The sequence below is a fragment of the Lathyrus oleraceus genome, chromosome 1 (genome assembly GCF_024323335.1).
Source record: "Lathyrus oleraceus cultivar Zhongwan6 chromosome 1, CAAS_Psat_ZW6_1.0, whole genome shotgun sequence".
Taxonomy (NCBI): Eukaryota; Viridiplantae; Streptophyta; class Magnoliopsida; order Fabales; family Fabaceae; genus Lathyrus; species Lathyrus oleraceus.
Window position 1 is genome coordinate 70,658,742 of NC_066579.1, and position 18,969 is coordinate 70,677,710.

The 18,969-nt window shown below is 37.3% G+C and overlaps 1 non-coding gene across 1 annotated transcript; it reads right to left on the reverse strand.

Moving 5' to 3' along the window:
• Nucleotides 1–18,457: 18,457 nt before the first annotated feature.
• LOC127116034 (small nucleolar RNA R71) lies at nt 18,458–18,564 on the reverse strand. The gene has a single exon (XR_007801024.1). It is a non-coding gene; the product is annotated as a small nucleolar RNA R71 (small nucleolar RNA).
• Between the last annotated feature and the right edge of the window lie 405 nt (nt 18,565–18,969).

The following is an 18,969-nucleotide window of genomic DNA, read 5'->3' on the forward strand; positions in this document are numbered from 1 at the left end:
CAAACTACAAAAGCTAGGAGGGACTCGCTTAGGGAAACCGGGTCCCCAGCAGAGTCGCCAGCTTTCGCAACCTGAAAAAATACAGTGTGCGAAAAAAACAACCGGCGAAAGAAAATGACAGAAGAGTCGCCACAGTGCGTTATTCATCCCAAAGGAGGGAAAGGAAACGCTCGAAGTAAACCTGAAAAAAAGAAAGGACAAGACGGGGTCTCGCAACCAAATCTTGGGTTCGGGAGTCGGTTATGCGAAGGGAAGGTATTAGCACCCCTACGCATCCGTAGTACTCTACGGGATCCACTTTTGTAGTTCTTGTCTAAAGGGTGTGGGTTTATCTTGTGCTGTTTACCAAAAAAAAAGGGTTAAATGAAAATGACTCGCGCGGATGTCTCATCCACTGCATACGTATCTCATCTGAATATGAGAATCAGAGTCTTCGTAGCTCGGCTACCTATGGGTTGGGGGGATGTGTGCTCGCTAAGACATCGCGTCTTATGCCTACGTATCTCATCTGGCCTGAGAATCAGAGCAAAACGTAGTTCCGCTAACTACGGGGTTATGGATTGGGTTTTGGGCGAACAACGTTACTACGAAATCTACCGGATGCTCGACCTTTGGAGACTTACTCGCCTGTAGTAGAAGGAGTTAACGTGTTGCTTTGGGTTTTAGGGTTTGGGATGCTCAAGGGCAAAAAGGCAGTCCTTGACGAAGGAACCGCGCTACCTGCAGGGATATGAATACAAAACACAAAACATGTATCTCAAAGTAAAATGCAACCAAGGGGCTCAAACGTTGCCTCATATCGAGGTCTTCCAGCTAGGAAAGCAGTAAAATGCGGGAAAAATGTAAAAGTACCACGCGGATAAAGATCCGAAGTAACAAAAATTAGAGGAGTAAGAAACCCTGAGATCCTTCCAAGCTAATGCCATCAAAGAAAAGTGAGTCAGTACAGGTAATCGGAATGAACCTCCAGGGGTTATCCCACAAATAAAATGGGAAACCACGCAAGTTATCCCTGCAAAAGTCATGTGAGCCCTCACAAAAATTCAACAAAAGGGTTAGTGAAACACCATAAGCATTTTTTCATGAACAACAGTATGGTTTCAGAAACCTCAAACCCTGTGGCATACACTCAAAAATTAAAAGGTTAAACATTCAAGGCATTGTTTATACATTCATATACATATTAAACCCATGGGCGAAAAAACCTAATGAAATTCATCCATCATACCTCATACATTCAGAGTATTCAACTTCAAAGCAAAAGGTAATGGGAATAAAGGCAAACCTGATTGGAGAGCTTGATTGAAATTGAGTTGCACCCGTGAGGTTTACAAAACAATCTTCAGGGTTTATGTGAGGCAGAGGTGATTCTGTGTAGTTGAGTTCCCTTCGGGGTTTGGAGGCTGCTCTGAACTCCGTTAGGTCCTCTCTCACTATCTTTTTCCTCAGGGTTTTGTTCCAAGGAAACCTCAGAGTATTTTGCTTCTCTTCAAAATCCCCTTTTTTGTTCTGTGTTCTCTCAAGTGAAGCCTTGGTATTTATAGACTGAATTTCATGGTTTTGTGGGCTCAAATGAGAGAGACCCAAGTCCAAATTTTTTTTATTATATTTTATTTATTTAATTATTTATTTAATTAATTAATTAATTAAAAAAAAATTTATTATTATTTTATTTTGTAAAAAATTATATATATATATATTTTTTCGTTTTTTCGTTTTTTTTTTTTCGTTTTTCTTTTTTTTTCGTTTTTTTTTTTTTTTTGATCTAATTCTGATTGACATGATGAAATGCAATATGAAATGCTAAATGAATGCATGAATGAGGAGGGCAAATTTTGGGGTGTTACAGGTAGCAGTGATGTGTTGCTAGATACCGCTCACTGTTTATTATGTTAAATGCGTGATTTAATATAATTGCCAACGTCACGAAAACCTACAGGGTCAGACACAAAGGACGGATTGATGAGAGATAGAGTAACTAAGGAATACCGTAAGGTACGGTGCCCTTAAGTGAATTATAGAACATCGTAAGGTACGGTGTACTTGAGTAGAATACGAAATATGGTAAGGTACCATGGGCTTAAGTGATTTTGGGCATATTATAAGATATGGGCCAAAATACACTTAAGTGGGCTTTTAGCTTGAAGCCCACACAAGTGGTTCTATAAATAGAACCCTTGTGCAGAAGCATTCATTGCGGTTGCATTATTTTCGTTTTCTCTCACTCTCTCTCTCTCACTCAAAGCCTTCATTCGTACCAGCTAGCACTGAGATTGAAGGAACCCGTTCGTGTGGACTGAGTAGAAACGTTGTCATCGTTCAACGTTCGTGGGTTTAGTCTTCCTTCATTTTATTTTGGGTTTTTAAATATGACCTGCGTGTCGTGCCTCTCCTTTTCATCTCTTAATGTAACTTCTTTTCTCATCTCAAACCCTCGTATGTAAAACGAGTTTCTTCTGGAATGTAATGTTATGAAGAAAGAGAAGAAGACAATGTTATGAAGAAAGAGAAGATTTCAATATCAAAGGAGGACAACCTTGAAGATCTTGCTTGGAGAAGCTTAGAGAAGAATTCAATATTAAAGGAGGACAACCTTGAAGATCTTGCTTGGAGAAGCTTAGATCGTTATTAGGTTAGCTTAGGTTCTCTCATTGGCTTGGGAGAACAATTGCGCTAGGGGCCATAACTGTTTCATTGTGTATGTATGTTGATGCATGTGTATGTATGTTGATGCATGTGTATGTATGTTGATGCATGTGAGAGACGATTTATATGATAAATAAGCCGGTGAGATCATAACGATTACAATTCCCTCAAATTAAATATTAAGTTTATGCTTTCCAAGTTTTAACACTCATCAAGACTAGTAATGGATAATGTAGGCTTCGCCTACGCGAGGTGCATGATCTATATATTAGTAAGGTGCGATGGGATAATTGTAATATCCAACTGTTAAAACAATGGGTCAAACTTAACTAAACAAATTATAATAAGATTATATATATGTTTAGAAGCAAGAGTTGGGAATGATCCATGTGATGGATTGGAATAAGGAGTTATTCACCCAACTGAAATATTCGAGAGTTGTATGAGATACAATTGGAAGGAGTTCCTACCTAAATAACCTAGTTTTGTGTAATCCGCCTACGCGGACTTAGAACGAAGTGAAATATGGATCTCGACCCACTAGAAAATCTTCCAACGGGATTTTCCGAATCAAATGATGATGGTCATTTGTTTTGAGTAAAATAGTGGGAGCATATTTGATTAAAGGCCTAATTAAATATATCAATGATACTTATATTTTCTTAATCCTTATGTAGATAACCATGACAACAAACACCTCTAACAATATCTTGCGATCAATCCTTGACAAGGAAAAATTATCTGGGACAAATTTTCTGGATTGGCACCGAAACCTGAGGATTGTCCTCAAACATGATAAAAAGTTGTATGTCTTGGAGAGACCTGTTCCTGAAGAGGAACCTCCTAGTTCTGCACCTAAGGCAGAAAGAGATGCTTATAAGAAGCATGTCGATGATGCCAATGAAACTGCTTGTCTCATGCTGGCTACCATGAACTCAGAATTGCAAAAGCAACATGAGAACATGTCAGCGTTCGATATGATCGAACACCTGAAGTTGCTCTATCAAGAGCAAGCAAGGCATGAGAGGTTTGAAGTTTCAAAAGCCCTTTTTCAAAGCAAGTTAGCTGAGGGAGCCCCTGTAGGTCCCCATGTACTCAAGATGATTGGGTATGTGGAAAACCTTGAGAGATTGGGTTTTCCCCTCGAAAAGGAACTTGCAACTGATTTGATCTTGCAATCGTTGCCAGATAGTTTCAGTCAATTTGTCCTAAATTTCAATATGATTGATATGGACAAATCTCTTCCTGAACTGCTCGCCATGTTAAGAACTGCCGAGCAGGATCTGAAGTCAAAAGGGAAGTCCATTCTGATGATCGGAAATGGAAAGAGACAGAACAAAAGGCCCACTAAGCATGGTGATAAAGGGAAGGGCAAGGAAGTTGCCAAACCCAAACCCACCGTTGATGCTTTGAAGCCTAATGGAGGCATAGCAAAAGAAGGCACCTGCTTCCATTGCGGTAAGACCGGACACTGGAAGAGAAACTGCCCAAAGTACCTGGAAGATAAGAAGAATGGAGTAGAGACTTCAACTTCAGGTATTTTTGTTATTAATTCATCTACTTCTGCATCATGGGTATTAGATACTGGATGCGGTTCTCACACTTGTACAAATGTGCAGGGGCTGAAAGGGAGTAGAGATTTGGCAAAAGGTGAAGTTGACCTACGAGTTGGCAATGGAGCAAAGGTTGCTACTTTAGCCGTAGGATCTTATTAACTTTACCTAGTGGTTTTATAATTCAGTTAGAGAACTGTTATTATGTATCTGCAATTAGCAGGAATATTATTTCAATTTCTTGTTTGGACAAGTTTGGTTTTTCATTTATAATAAAGAACAATTGTTGCTCAATTTATTTGAATGATATACTCTATGCTACTGCACAAATGAGCAATGGACTATATGTCCTTGATCTCGAAATGCCTATTAATAACATTAATACTAAAAGGATGAAACCTAATGAGTTAAAACCAACTAGGTAAGAATATTAAAGCTCTTCGATCAGATCAAGGTGGTGAATATTTAAGCCTAGAGTTTGATGACCATCTGAAAGAGTGTGGGATCCTATCCCAACTCACTCCTCCTGGAACATCCCAATGGAATGGTGTGTCTGAGAGAAGAAATCGAACCCTGTTGGACATGGTCCGATCCATGATGAGTCACGCCGATCTTCCAAACTTCTTTTGGGGACATGCACTATTGACAGCAGCTTACACACTTAACCGTGTTCCATCCAAAAGGTTGAGAAGACACCATATGAGATATGGAGTGGTAAGAAACCACATATGTCTTACATAAAGATTTGGGGTTGCGAGGTTTATGTGAAATGACAATTTTCAACTAAGCTTGAGCCCAAATCTGACAAATGCTTATTTGTGGGGTATCCTAAAGAAAAAGGAGGGTATTACTTCTACAATCCTTCTAAGGGCAAAATGTTTGTCGCTCGAACTGGAGTTTTCCTAGAAAATAATTTTATTTCCAAAGGAACCAGTGGGAGGAAAGTAGAGCTTGAAGAAATTCAAGAATCACAAAGCATCGACACACCTATGGAGGAATTAGAGCAGGAAACACAAGTAGTTGTGTAAGAGCAACCTGCTCAAGTAGAACAAGACCAGCGTAGGTCAGGCAGGATACGTCACCTACCTGAGATATATGGATATCTGATCAAGGTGATGTATTACTCATGGAATCTTCGTTTTGATGAAACAGTAAAACAATATGGATTCATCAAGAACGAAGATGAGCCTTGTGTCTACAAGAAGGTTAGTGGGAGCATTATCGTATTCCTGGTATTATATGTAGATGACATATTACTCATTGAAAACGATATCCCTACCCTGCAACAAGTAAAGTCTTGGGTGGGGAAATGCTTTTCTATGAAGGACCTAGGTGAAGCAGCCTATATATTAGGAATCAGAATCTATAGAGATAGATCATAAAATGCTTGGCCTAAGTCAGAGTACATAGACAAGGTGCTGAGACGCTTTAATATGAATGATTCCAATGGTTATGTGTGTTTGCTGAAATGGTGGCGCTGTGAGCTTGAAAAGTTCAAAGCAAGATACAGTTGCTGATTCTACAACCGAGGCCGAGTATATTGCTGCCTCAAGTGCAGCAAAGGAAGCTGTTTGGATCAAAAAGTTCATTAGTGAACTTGGCATAGTCCCTAGCATTATGGATCCCATTGGTCTCTATTATGATAACAATGGTGCTATCGCACAAGCTAAGGAGCCTAGATCTCACCGACGATCCAAACACATACTCAGGTGTTATCATCTCATTCGAGAGATAATAGATAGAGGAGATGTGAAAATATGTAAAGTACCTACACTTGACAATATAGCTGACCCATTGACAAAGCCTCTTGCGCAGCAGAAGCATGATGGCCATACTAGATCAATGGGCATACGGGGTATGCCTGATTGGCTCTAGTGCTAGTGGGAGATTGTTGGTGTAAGCCCTAGAGGCCAATACTTCTTGGTACTTGTATCGAATTATTTATTAATAATAAAAGGCATTTTCTTTATTATGGTTGATTAATAAAGTCCCTGGAGTAGATAGTCCGTTTGATGTATTAAGTGTGACTTAATCATCAGAACACATTAAACATAAGGACACTATTCTTAAAGTATCCGTAGTCGAGCTTTAGTGTGAAGTGGGATAACATTAAAGCATTAAGACTATTATGTTTGTAGACTGATGATCACATCTCATAGATCATGGATAAAGAGTTATCAAGTCTTAAACATAGGTATGAATATTAGGAGTAATATTTATACCGGATTGACCCGCTATGAGAATACTATATAGAAAGTTATGCAAAGTGTCATAAATTATTCTCATGGTGATAATAGTGTATTCCACTCTTCGACCTGAAACCACTATGGATCCTAGATGTAGAGTCGAGTGCTTTATTGCTGATCCAACGTTGTCCGTAACTGGATAAGCATAAAGACAGTTGATGGGTACTCCACGAAGCATGCTGAGGGACATGAGTGACCTAGATGGAATTTGCCCATCCTGCATAACAGGATAAATGTCTATGGGCCCAATATTGAACTGGACAAGGATGACACGGTCTATGCCTTGTGTTCAATATAGACATAAGGGCAAAAGGGTAATTATACACATAAGTATTATCACAGAAGGAATTGTCAGATCACATGACATTTTCGTGTCTTGGGTAGCAGTGATGTGTTGCTAGATACCGCTCACTGTTTATTATGTTAAATGCGTGATTTAATATAATTGCCAACGTCACGAAAACCTAGGGTCACACACAAAGGACGGATTGATGAGAGATAGAGTAACTAAGGAATACCGTAAGGTACGGTGCCCTTAAGTGAATTATAGAACATCGTAAGGTACGGTGTACTTGAGTAGAATACGAAATATGGTAAGGTACCATGGGCTTAAGTGATTTTGGGCATATTATAAGATATGGGCCAAAATACACTTAAGTGGGCTTTTAGCTTGAAGCCCACACAAGTGGTTCTATAAATAGAACCCTTGTGCAGAAGCATTCATTGCGGTTGCATTATTTTCGTTTTCTCTCACTCTCTCTCTCACACTCAAAGCCTTCATTCGTACCAGCTAGCACTGAGATTGAAGGAACCCGTTCGTGTGGACTGAGTAGAGACGTTGTCATCGTTCAACGTTCGTGATCGCTTCGTGGATCTGCATCAAAGTTTTTGATCGTCACAAGAGATCTGCACCAAAGGTTTCAATCGTCACAAGAGGTAAATATTCTATCACTGATCATGACCATTCGTAAGGATCTCTAAAGGAGAAAATTTTAATTTCCGCTGCGTTTTGGACCGCAATTCTCCTTCATGAACTTCATCTTCTGTTTGGAAGTTCAAAGTCCAGAAATTCACTTCCTTTTGCATCTCATTTGATTTCTGCAAGCAAGGGGAGGAGAAAGCAATCAAATCCAGATCAAGATCAAGTGGAATTAGATCAACTCGAAGGTGATTTTTCAGAAACTTCTTCTCTTCGATTCTCTCTTAATTCTCCACTATTCTAGTTGATTTTTGGTTTGCTGAAGTCCTACCAATGTAGGCAACAAGATTGAGTTGCTTTGAGGTCATATTAAAGCAACTCAGTTCATGATCCTCAAAATTCAACTCCTTGTATCTTTTCATATATTTAGAATTGGACAAAATTGATGCCAGATTCGAGCTCCTGAGCATTTTTTCTTTAAATCCATGTCTTGCTTTTTTATTTTGGTGATGGTTGAAGGTGGACCAGTCCGGTGAGGTCCACCGGAGAAGAAGACCGAAGCTCTGGCTTCGGCGATGTGTTGGAAGCATCTCAACCATAGGATCCTTTTAAAATGTTTTAATCCTGGGCGTTGATTGTGATTACCATGCGTGTGTCTCATTTGACTGCAGTGCATGTGGAAAGCGCATTGATCACCATCTGATTTGCCACCTCAATTAATAAGGGAGATCAGATGGTCCACATTTTTTTGAATTTCTGAATTTTCCTTTTATTTGCTTATTTTTCATTAATTCATATTAATTTCATTATTGATACAAAAAATATGGAACTTTCACCAAAAAAATTCAAATATTTTTCTCTTTCATTTTTTGAATTAAAATTATTTTTTGGATCAATATTGATATTTTTCATGATTTAATTGTTTTGTGCATATTTTTAAATGTTTAAAAATACTTCTGACTTTTCAAAATAATGAAAAATTTTCTCCAAGGTCCTTTGACCTTGTTTTACCTATGATAAATCTCTTGCCCATTTATTTGGTGTTTTGAAGAGGTTTTAGGTTTTTTGATCAAACATAATTTAATTTAATGCATTTTAATTTGATTTTTAATTGTTTAATTGTGTAGAAATTATGTTGAGCCATTTTTATTGACTTGTGAAGTTTGACTACGTGTTTGGGCCTTGGTCAAGGTTGATTTGACTTTTGTTGGATTAAAATCATTGGATTTAGGGGATTGATGAAATGTACATTTCATCTCCCAAAATGAATGAATGATTTTAATTTGATAAAATTCCTCCCATGACCAATTTGTGTTTGCCTCATTTCCCCTCCCTCTTCATCTTCAATCCCATTTTATCCCATCCCTCTCATTGTCCAATGACATCTCAATATCCTAAGGCTAATTGGTTCATCAATAACTTTGTGTTAGATGAACCAATACAAGTATGGATGAGATTAAGTCCATCCTTTGATCATTTTCTTTTTGTATGTGGTATGTTTTAGGAGTATGGTTCATTATACAATATCTCTAACATGCATTAACACCAAAATATTTATTGCCCGACCTCAGATAGTTGTGACTTCTACATAAGTCCAATTACGATTGCTTAACATAACGCTAAATTTTGACTCAAAAGGCATAGCATTCTAGTAAGTGAGATTGTAAGTCTCCCTCCTTTCATGGTATTGTGTGGAAACTTGGTCTTTTTTCCTTCCTTTGGAAGATGTCTTGGTTCAAGGATCCATGCTTGTGAATAGAGGGTTGAGTGTTCTCCAAAGAATGACTTAATCAATTAAAAAGCAAAGCTCCACTAACATCTAATCAACTAACCTTTGACTAACATTCTATTATAATTGCTATAAATTTCAAGTCATTTACTTTATGCCCTTTAAATTCAAGCCATTTATCATTTGCCATTACACATATCATTTAACTTGTTTATTTTAATATCATTTTCCTTTTTGCTCACTTGAGCCATATATTGTGATCGTATATATGTGTTTGTATTATTTTGTTTGAGCTTGTGGTCTTAGGACATTAAAATACTTAATAAACAACAAAAACCCTAAAAAATGTTTGTGTGGACTGTTGGATTTGATCTGAGCTTTGGACTTAGAATTAGGCAACATTCCCTAGGCAAAAGAACTTGGCCAATGCCAACTTTTCTAAAACCAAGTTCTTGATATTTGAAATTTCATCTGATGCAAGTATTGAGGTCCACTTGAGTTCATCTGCTACATGATCTTGATGCAAATGTTACTTTGGACCTGTGTTTAATGCCTTATTTTGAGCCATTCAAGGAGTATGTCATCTGATACATGGGAAGATTATGAAGAAGACTATGAAGTGGCTAGCTTGGATGTGGCTATCTTTATTTGATGCCTTGCTCTTCATTATACTACTTGCTTATTGATATTTCTTGATTTAAAGTCCAAAGTAAAAGTGGGTTTCTATATGACGTTCTTGTGTATTGGATTGCATCCCATTGGTCAGATCTTTTCAACTCTTAACTTTTAAATTTTTGCTTAGGATTAGTCTCTTCATCTCCTCCCACTTCTTAAATTTCAAATCTCTCCCCTTTTTCAAAACCTTATTTGCTTGTGACTTTAACCTTTTTCTTTCCCCACTGAGATATTTCCTCGTGGATGATCATTATTTCAGTTTCCTCCCCAGTTGATTATCTGGATGGAACCACTCTCCCTGAGTTATATCCTCATTGGGATGAGTCCTTTGATTAACATTTTCTTTCTAGATCTTACCTGGATAGAAGCCTTTGGTCCCCTGAGAACCTATTACCCAGTAACTGGTAATATTTTTCTCATGTGTTTTACTTTTGCCCAATACCCGGCAAAGGTAACCTTGTTTCCCTAGCGGATTCGTCTATACATCTCCCAGGAAGTATATCCTTGATATGTTCATCCTAACCGATGACGTATATATTTTCTTCCCTTGTTTGAGTCTATCCTTGATATGTTCATCCTAACCGGTGACATATATTCTCTCTTCTTGGTATTCTATCCTGTACCGATAGTTGTAATCCCTATTTTTGTTCCCCAGAGAGTTAATCCTTGATATGTTCATCCTAACCGGTGACAGATTTTCTTCTCTTTATGGTCTTCTTCCCAGTAACTGATAGTTGTAAATCCTGCTTTTATCCCCTTTATAGAGTTTATCCTTGATATGTTCATCCTAACCGATGATGGATACTCTCTTTTTGGTATTCTATCCAGTAACTGATAGATGTAATTCCTATTTCCCCCTCTGAGTCTATCCTTGATATGTTCATCCTAACCGATGACAGATATTCTCTTTTCGGTATTCTATCCAGCATTCGATAGATGTAATTCCTACTTTCTCAGACAATTTATCCTTGATATGTTCATCTTAACCGGTGACGGATATCCTCCCTAGATTTCCCCAGGCAAGTCTATCCTTGATATGTTGATCCTGACTGGTGACAAATTTTCTTTCCTTTTGAGTCTATCCTTGATATGTTCACTTTAACCAGTGATGGATATTCTCTCTCTTTGGTCTTCTACCCAGTAACTGGTAGTTGTAAATCCTATTTTTGGATTTCCCCTTAAGTTTATTCTTACCCAATAGCCGGTAGTTAATACACCTCCTGGTCGCCTTCAGCGAGTCATCCTTGATATGTTTACCCTAACCGGTAACGGATGTCCTCCCTGTCAGATTTTTGTTATCTCTTTACCCAGTAACCGGTAATAGATAATAGATTTCTTCTCCTCCTGTGTTGAAGATATTTTCTTCCCCAATTGAGATTGAGTGCGCATTCCCTAAGTGGAATCGATGTTTCCTGCTTGGTTCGAGTATTTCAGCTTTGTTCTGATTTACCCGTTCCCCCTGCAGATGTTCCTCTTGTTCCCCGGTTGAGTCTTTCTATTGAGTTATTTTTGATGGAATTCCTCGAGTCCCCCAGTTGTTCTTAAGTCGTAGCCTGGCCTACGCACACCCTTTTTTTCCCCAGAGTCTCTGTCTCCCTAGTGAGCTTTCCTTATGGAATGCATTATACTCCTGTGGACCTTCAGTCTCTCCGAATTCTTTTCCTTTGTGGAAATATTTCCCCACAAAGATTATTTTAACATTCATATCATATGCATCATGAGGTCTCTTAGGGACCAAAATTTGTTTCTATATGTTGTTATTTAAGCTCATTCTACTGAGTGAATGCAAAGATTTCAACCTTCAACTCCTCAGTTAGAACGTCCTTAAATAGGAGAAGCTGTAAGACCCCAATTTTGACCCTAAGATCCCTCATGTTATCTCATCATATGCATTAGCATTGGGATCCCACCTTGGCATCCTCCTTACCCCTCATTCATTGGGTTTGCATTGGGAGAGATCACTCAAGCATCATGTGATTGTGTCATACTTTGTATTTTATCATTTTTACTAACCAAAGTACCAAAAATATGTCTTTGTATAATGTAACTCTTTTATAGGTAGAGCATATGCTCACCTTTGTTCTATCAAGCTCACATCTAGGGTTTAAGACCCTCAATGCCAGGAGTTCAATCAAGATTTGGTTTACTATGGCTCTAAGAATCATATATGAATCCCCATTATCTTCACATGTTATTTTGATCAAGAAATCATCAAGAGTTTGGAATTGGTTTGCCTTGGAAACCCTAATTCATCTAGGTATCTTGTGTAACTTCTTCAACAAGCTTCTTCACCGTTGATCAAATATTTCAAGGGATACTTCAAATTCCATCATCTTATGCATATATGATCCTCCATTAGTCCCAAAAATTAAGAGAATGGCAAGCTAGCAAGTTGGTTCATGGTGGTTGACCAGAGGAATTCATCTGATCAAAACTAGGGTTCCCTAGACCCTATCTCCTAAACTTTTTGACATATGAAAATGATTCCAATAGAAACGTTACTCTAAATGACATTTCAAACAACTTTCATGTTAAGGTCTAGATCTAGTTTTTCTTGGAAAGTCATTTTTTATGGTGAAAGATTATAGGTCATTTTGTCTAAACCCAAATTTGGAGGTCAACTTCCCAAGGCCATAACATGCTCAATTTTTATGAGATGAAAAATTTCCAAGTTTCACAATCAAATTCAATATGTATACTTTAACTTTTATGTTTGGAGTAAGAGAAAATTCAACTTTTATATACATGTGATATAAGGATACATTATAGGTCATTTTGGACCAATGCCATTGAACAAGTGATTTTCCCCAACTTCAAAAATGCATAACTCCATCATATTAAATCCAAATTAGGTCAAATTTGTGACCATTTTTAAAGACTTTGAGATATCTACAACTTTGATGAAGGAATGTTTCTCATTTGAAGCTCACATAAAAATTTAGCCAAGGTGGAATAAGTGAACATATGGCTTGATACTTAGAAATTTTTTTGACATGTTTGATTTTCCCAACTTCCACCTCAAAATTCATCATGATCCAAGCTTCAAATGAAAAAGTGTTCAACATGAAAGTTGTTCCTCTTGATCTATCCTTTCCAAAAAGTCCAATTTCATCCCATTTGAACAAGATATGAGTTACTTGCGCATGGCTTGAACATGGATGACCATTTGGCACAAGTGAGCTTGAAACTTTCATACACAATTGCATGGCTTACCAATGTGACTTCAGCAATGTTTGTACTTGTTTTTAGACCTAAAGAGATGATTATATGGGCCTATCACACGCCCATGCACCCATGCAATGTATATTGCTATTTTTGGAACTTTGATTTCAAGTGTGCATTTAGCAATCATATGGCTATAAATAGAGACCCTTGTGATCAGAATTAAGGACCATGCATGCTAGCTTTGAATCCCAATCTCCAAAACCCACTCATTCAAATGATAACCTTGATAATATCCTTTGGAAATTGAGTTTGAATCTCACTGTTTTGAGATTCAAATCTCTAAGAGTTGTGTACCTTTTGCTGATTCATTTCTATTCCTTCAAGTGTCCTGAGCAAGATCGAAAGCAAGTGGAAGCAAGATCGAGTCTATATACATCTGTATTGAAGGTATTTTCCATAAATTTTCATCTCTTCGATTCTCACTCAATTCTCCATAATCCTTCTTGATCTTTGGTTGTCTGAAGTCCTACCAATGTAGGAAACAAGATTGAGTTGCTTTGAGGTCAAATCAAAGCAACTCAGATCATGATCCTCAAAATTCAACTCCCTGTATCTTTCAATATACTTGGAGTTAGGAAAAATTGAGGCCAAATTCGAGCTCCTGAGCATTTTTACTTTAAATTCATGTCCTTCTTTTTAATTTTGGTGATGGTTGTGAGTGAACCAGTCCGGTGAAGCTCACCGGAGAAGAAGACTGGAGCTTTGGCTCCGACGATGTGCTGGCACTTATCTGAACCACATGATCCATTTGAAATGTTTTAAACTCGTGCATTGGTTTTGCATACCATCCCTGCAGCACTTTGACTCGTGTCCATCATGGAAACGCGCGCTGAGGACCACTTGATCTGCCACCTCAATTAATGAGGGAGATCAAGTGGTCCACGTTTTTTTACTATTTTCTGATTTTCATTTTCTTTGGTTTATTTTCATTAATTCATATTAATTTTAATATTGATCCAAAAAATATGAGAGTTTCACCAAAAAAATTTAAATAAATTCCTCTTTCATTTTCTGAATTAAAATTATCTTTTGGATCATTATTAATATTTTTCATGATTTAATTGTTTTTGTGATTATTTTTAATTGTTTAAAAATAGTTTTTAAGTTTCCAAAATTAATGAAATTTTTTCTACAAGGTTCTTTGACCTTGCTTGACCTATGATAAATCTCATGGCCATTTATTTGGTGTTTTGATGAGGTTTTAGGATTTTGACCAATCATAATTTAATTTAATGCATTATTTAATTGATTTTATTTGTTTAAATGCAAAATAAATTGTGTTGAGCTTTTGATATTGACTTGTTGAGTTTGACTTGTGTTGTTGGGTCTTGGTCAAGGTTGATTTGACTTTGTTGAGTTAAAATCATTGGATTTAGGGGATTGATGAAATATACATTTTATCTCCAAAAATGAATGATTTTAATTTGATAAAAGTCCTCCTTTGACCAATTTGTGTTGATTCCATTTTCCCCTCCCTCTTCATCTCAATCCCATTCTATTCTCATTCATTTCATGGACCTATGATGTCTCTATATCCGAAGGCTAGTTGATTGCAAAATCAACATAAGTGTGGATGAGATTAGGTTCACCCCTTTTGCATATTATTTTAGGTGTTGTTTGTTTTAGGAGTATGGTTCATAATACCATATCTCTAACATGCATTAACACTAAAATTTCTATTGCCCGACCTCAAATAGTTGTGACTTCTACATAAGTCCAATTACGATTGCTTAACATAGCGCTAAATTGTTGACACAAAGGCATAACATTCTAGTAAGTGAGATTGTAAGTCCCCCTCTTTCATGGTATTATGTGGAAACTTGGCCTTTTTTCCTTCCTTTGGAAGATGTCTTGGTTCAAGGATCCATGTTTGTGAATAGTGGGTTGAGTATTCTCCAAAGAATGACTTAAACAAAACAAAAGCAAAAACAATACTAACTTCTAATCAACTAACAACTAACATTTAATTTCAAGCCATTTACTTTTATGCACTTTAATTTTAAGTCTTTATTCATTTGCCATTATTCATACCATTTAACCTGTTTACTTTAATGCCATTTTCACTTTGCTCATTTGAGCCTTATCTTGTGATTATATTGTGATTGTTTATACTTGTTTGTGTTTATGGTCTTTTGACCTTAATGTACATAATAACAACAAAAACCCTAAAAGACATTTGTGTGGACTGTTGGATTGCTCTTAAAATTGGACTTAGAATTAGACAACACTCCCTATGCAAAAGGACTTGGCCAATGCTAACTTTCATGAAACCAATTGCTTGTGATTTGAAACTTCATCTGAAGCAAGTATTGTGATCCAATCTGAGTTCATCTGCCATATGGTCTTATTGAAGTTGTTACTTTGAACCTGTGCCTGGTGCCTATCTTTGAATTCGTCTGATGCATGAGAGATTATGAAGAAGATCATGGAGTTTCTAAGCTTGGATGTGGCTATCTTTATTTGATGCATTGCTCTTCATCTTGCTATTTGTGTATTGATATAGCTTGATTCTAAAATCCAAGGGAAATTTGGGTTTCTATATGACATTCTTGTCTATTGGATTGCAGCCCATTGGTGAGATCTTTTCAACTCTTAACTTTTAATTTTTGCTTAGAATTAGTCTCTTCATCTCTTCCCCACTTATTAAATTTCAAATCTCTCCCTCATTTTAAAATCTTCTTTGCTTGTGTTTTCTAAACTTAGACTTTATTTCCAATTAGAAACTTTGGCCTTATGCCATTTCATTTTTAAAAAACTCTTTTCTTAATCAAACTTGTAAATGAACCTAACTATACCTGACTTAACATTTTAAAAGAGAAAAAGAAATATCACTCATTCAAACCTTTTTAGGCCTTTTGTGCCTTTGATAAACCTAAATTTTTGTTAAAAGCAATGCATCCACTTTGAAATTGTTACCACAAATTACGAGGTTTTGATCCCTCACTTTATGTTCGTACGTCGGCACAAGTCCGAAGGTCTTGTCAAACACAAAAATATAATTAATGAATTCTTTTCTCATTCATCCACTCCATTTATTGCAAACATCATTTTATACCAAAACACATACGCACACAAAAAAGGGCTCCCTAGGAGTACCTAGGACACTTTGGGTGCTAACACCTTCCCTCTGTGTAACCAACCCCATTACCTGTAATCTCTGGAATTTTATTAGTTTTGATTTAAAAACTTCTTATCTGTGGGTTTTGTTAGTACTTTTCCCTTTTCCCTTGGACACAATAAAAACGCGGTGGCGACTCTGGTTTAATTGACGTTGAGTTTATCCATAGCTTAATGCTCATGAATTTACCGCTACAGAAATTAAGTGGCGACTCTGCTGGGGAGTAGTCTCCAGTGGGTTTAGCCTACTTTTTTTGTGTGTATATAATTGATCACACCGAATTACACCATGTTTTTTACTCGGACTTCACATGTTTATTAGGACTTTATTATCGTTTTATTTTGTATTATGCCCTTTTTTCTCTTGTTTTCAGATACTCAGCACTTTCGGACACTTTTGGAAGAAACGAAGCAAAAAAACCTAAAATTAGGGTTTTTCAGCGAAATTACACACATGGCGGCCGCTATAGGGGAAGCCATGAGTCACCAGCCCTCAACTAGGAGGTAACTGCCATGTTCCCATGATCCACCCCATTTACACACATGGCGGTCGCCAAAAAGGGATGGCGGGCGCCACCTTTGGAAATCACGTTCCCACTAAAGCCCACTAAAGGGAAGTTGGAGGGCACCATGGTCTTTACAAACTGCTGAGAATCTCTATAAATAGCTCATTTCATTTCGTTTTCTATCATCCAACTTAGTTTTACAACACTAAGAATATAATTATCATTTGTAATAGCGATAATCCATCACATCGGGGGGTTATCACATCTTTGTGAGATTGAGTTGGGTCACTTCGAGTTGTTGTCGTCTTTAGCTTCAGGAGTCGGAGGTTTATTTTTGTATTAGAATCGAAGCTTCCGTTTGGAGCAGGTTTTTATTTATCGTTTTACTTTATTTATTTCCCGCATTCCTTTTATTTATTTATTTCCCGCATTGCTTTTACTTTATTTATTTTCCGCATCGCTTTTACTTTATTTATTTCCCGCATCGCTTTTACTTTATTTATTTTCCGCACTCGCTTTACTTTATTTATTTTCCGCACTCTCTTTACTTTATTTATTTTACGCACTTTACTCGCTCTCTACGCCTCACATTCTAAAACAAACTTTTCATCATGATTAACGCCGTTATGTTCGTCTGTATTACCATGTCTGGCTAAATCTTTTAAAGGTTAGAATGTAAGGATCGCGGTTAAAGTAATGTTTCACATATTGAAATCTGTAGAAATACTTTAAAGGTTGTTTTGATTTTTAACTTGAGTTTTCTAAAACAAACTTGGTTAGTTTTAATTATTCGAGGAGTGCAAAAGCACCCTGGCGTAGTAACTAGGAATCTTTATCACTTTAAGGAAAAACTATTTTTGAAAGTGTTTTCGGACGCGTTGATAGGTTTAAAATCAGTAAACTCCTTGGGTAAACTTTCCAAATCAAAAACACTTTTCAACTAAGTTTACGAGTCTCATTTCTTAAAAATAGGTTTACTACTTTAGCATTCTGCGCACCTTTTATAAGTGACAATAAAAGGCCTTAATTTAAGGGTAAACTCGGTTCTGAATACGCGAAAGCGACAGTTCCTGACGTGAATTACATTCAACATGTCTTTACCTACATTTATTATTTACCGTTATTTTGCAAACCAAATATCTCTTTTATACCGCCTTAGATAAACACCGTAACAATAGTATTCGATAGATTGACGATTGGTCTCTGTGGGATCAATATTCTTTTATATTACTTTGACGTTATTCGTGCACTTGCGAATCACAGTGATCAAGTTTTTGGCGCCGTTGCCGGGGACCAACTTCGTCAAATTTCGTACCCTATTGTTATACCGTATAGACTAAGGCATTTTTAGCTGGTAAATACGAAGAACCCGTAGTACCGGAAATTTAGTAGATCCTTTAGCGGAACCTGAACGTTATACTCGTACACGCCTATTACTCATCCTAATTAAGAAAGCTATGGCCGAGAATCACGATAGGCGGCCTCTTAAGGAATTTGCCCAACCCTCTAATGAGGAACCTAGTTCGAGTATAGTAAACCCCCTTATACCTGCTAACAATTTCGAACTAAAACCGTCTTTGTTGCAATTAGTACAACAAAACCAATACGCGGGTCTCGCTACTGAGAACCCGAATCAACATTTAAAAGTTTTTATCCAACTAGCTGACACCTTTAAATCTAACGGCGCTGCATCTAATATGATCCGTTTAAGATTATTTCCTTTCTCCCTCAGGGATAGAGCACGTTCATGGCTAGATTCACTTCCAACCAATTCAATAACTACCTAGGAAGACCTTATGAGAGTATTCCTTGCTAGATATTTCCCCCCTAGCAAGACTGTTGTTCTTCGAAACCAAATAACTAGATTTGCTCAAAACCAAGGAGAATCGCTTTTCGAAGCTTGGGAGAGATATAAAGAGCTATTAAGAGTCTGCCCACACCATGGCCTAGAATAATGGTTGATCGTTCACACCTTTTACAATGGACTCCATTATAACACCAAGATGAGCATCGACGCTGCCGCAGGTGGCGCGCTGATGAACAAACCTTATCCAGAAGCTTGTGACCTAATTGAGGATATGGCCCAAAACCATTATCAATGGGGAACTGAACGAGTATCAATAGAGAAAAAGGAGACCCAAGGTGGAATACATGAGGTAAGCTCTCTAGACATGATGCAGGCGAAAATGGACGCTTTAGCCCTTAGGATCGAACATATGTCTACAAACACTAACACCGTAGTAGTAGTCCACACAGAGTGCGAACTCTGTGGATCTAAAGGACACGAATCGGTGGAGTGTAACCTTTTGAACGAACTAAATACTGACCAAGTGAATTACGCCCAAGGTAACCC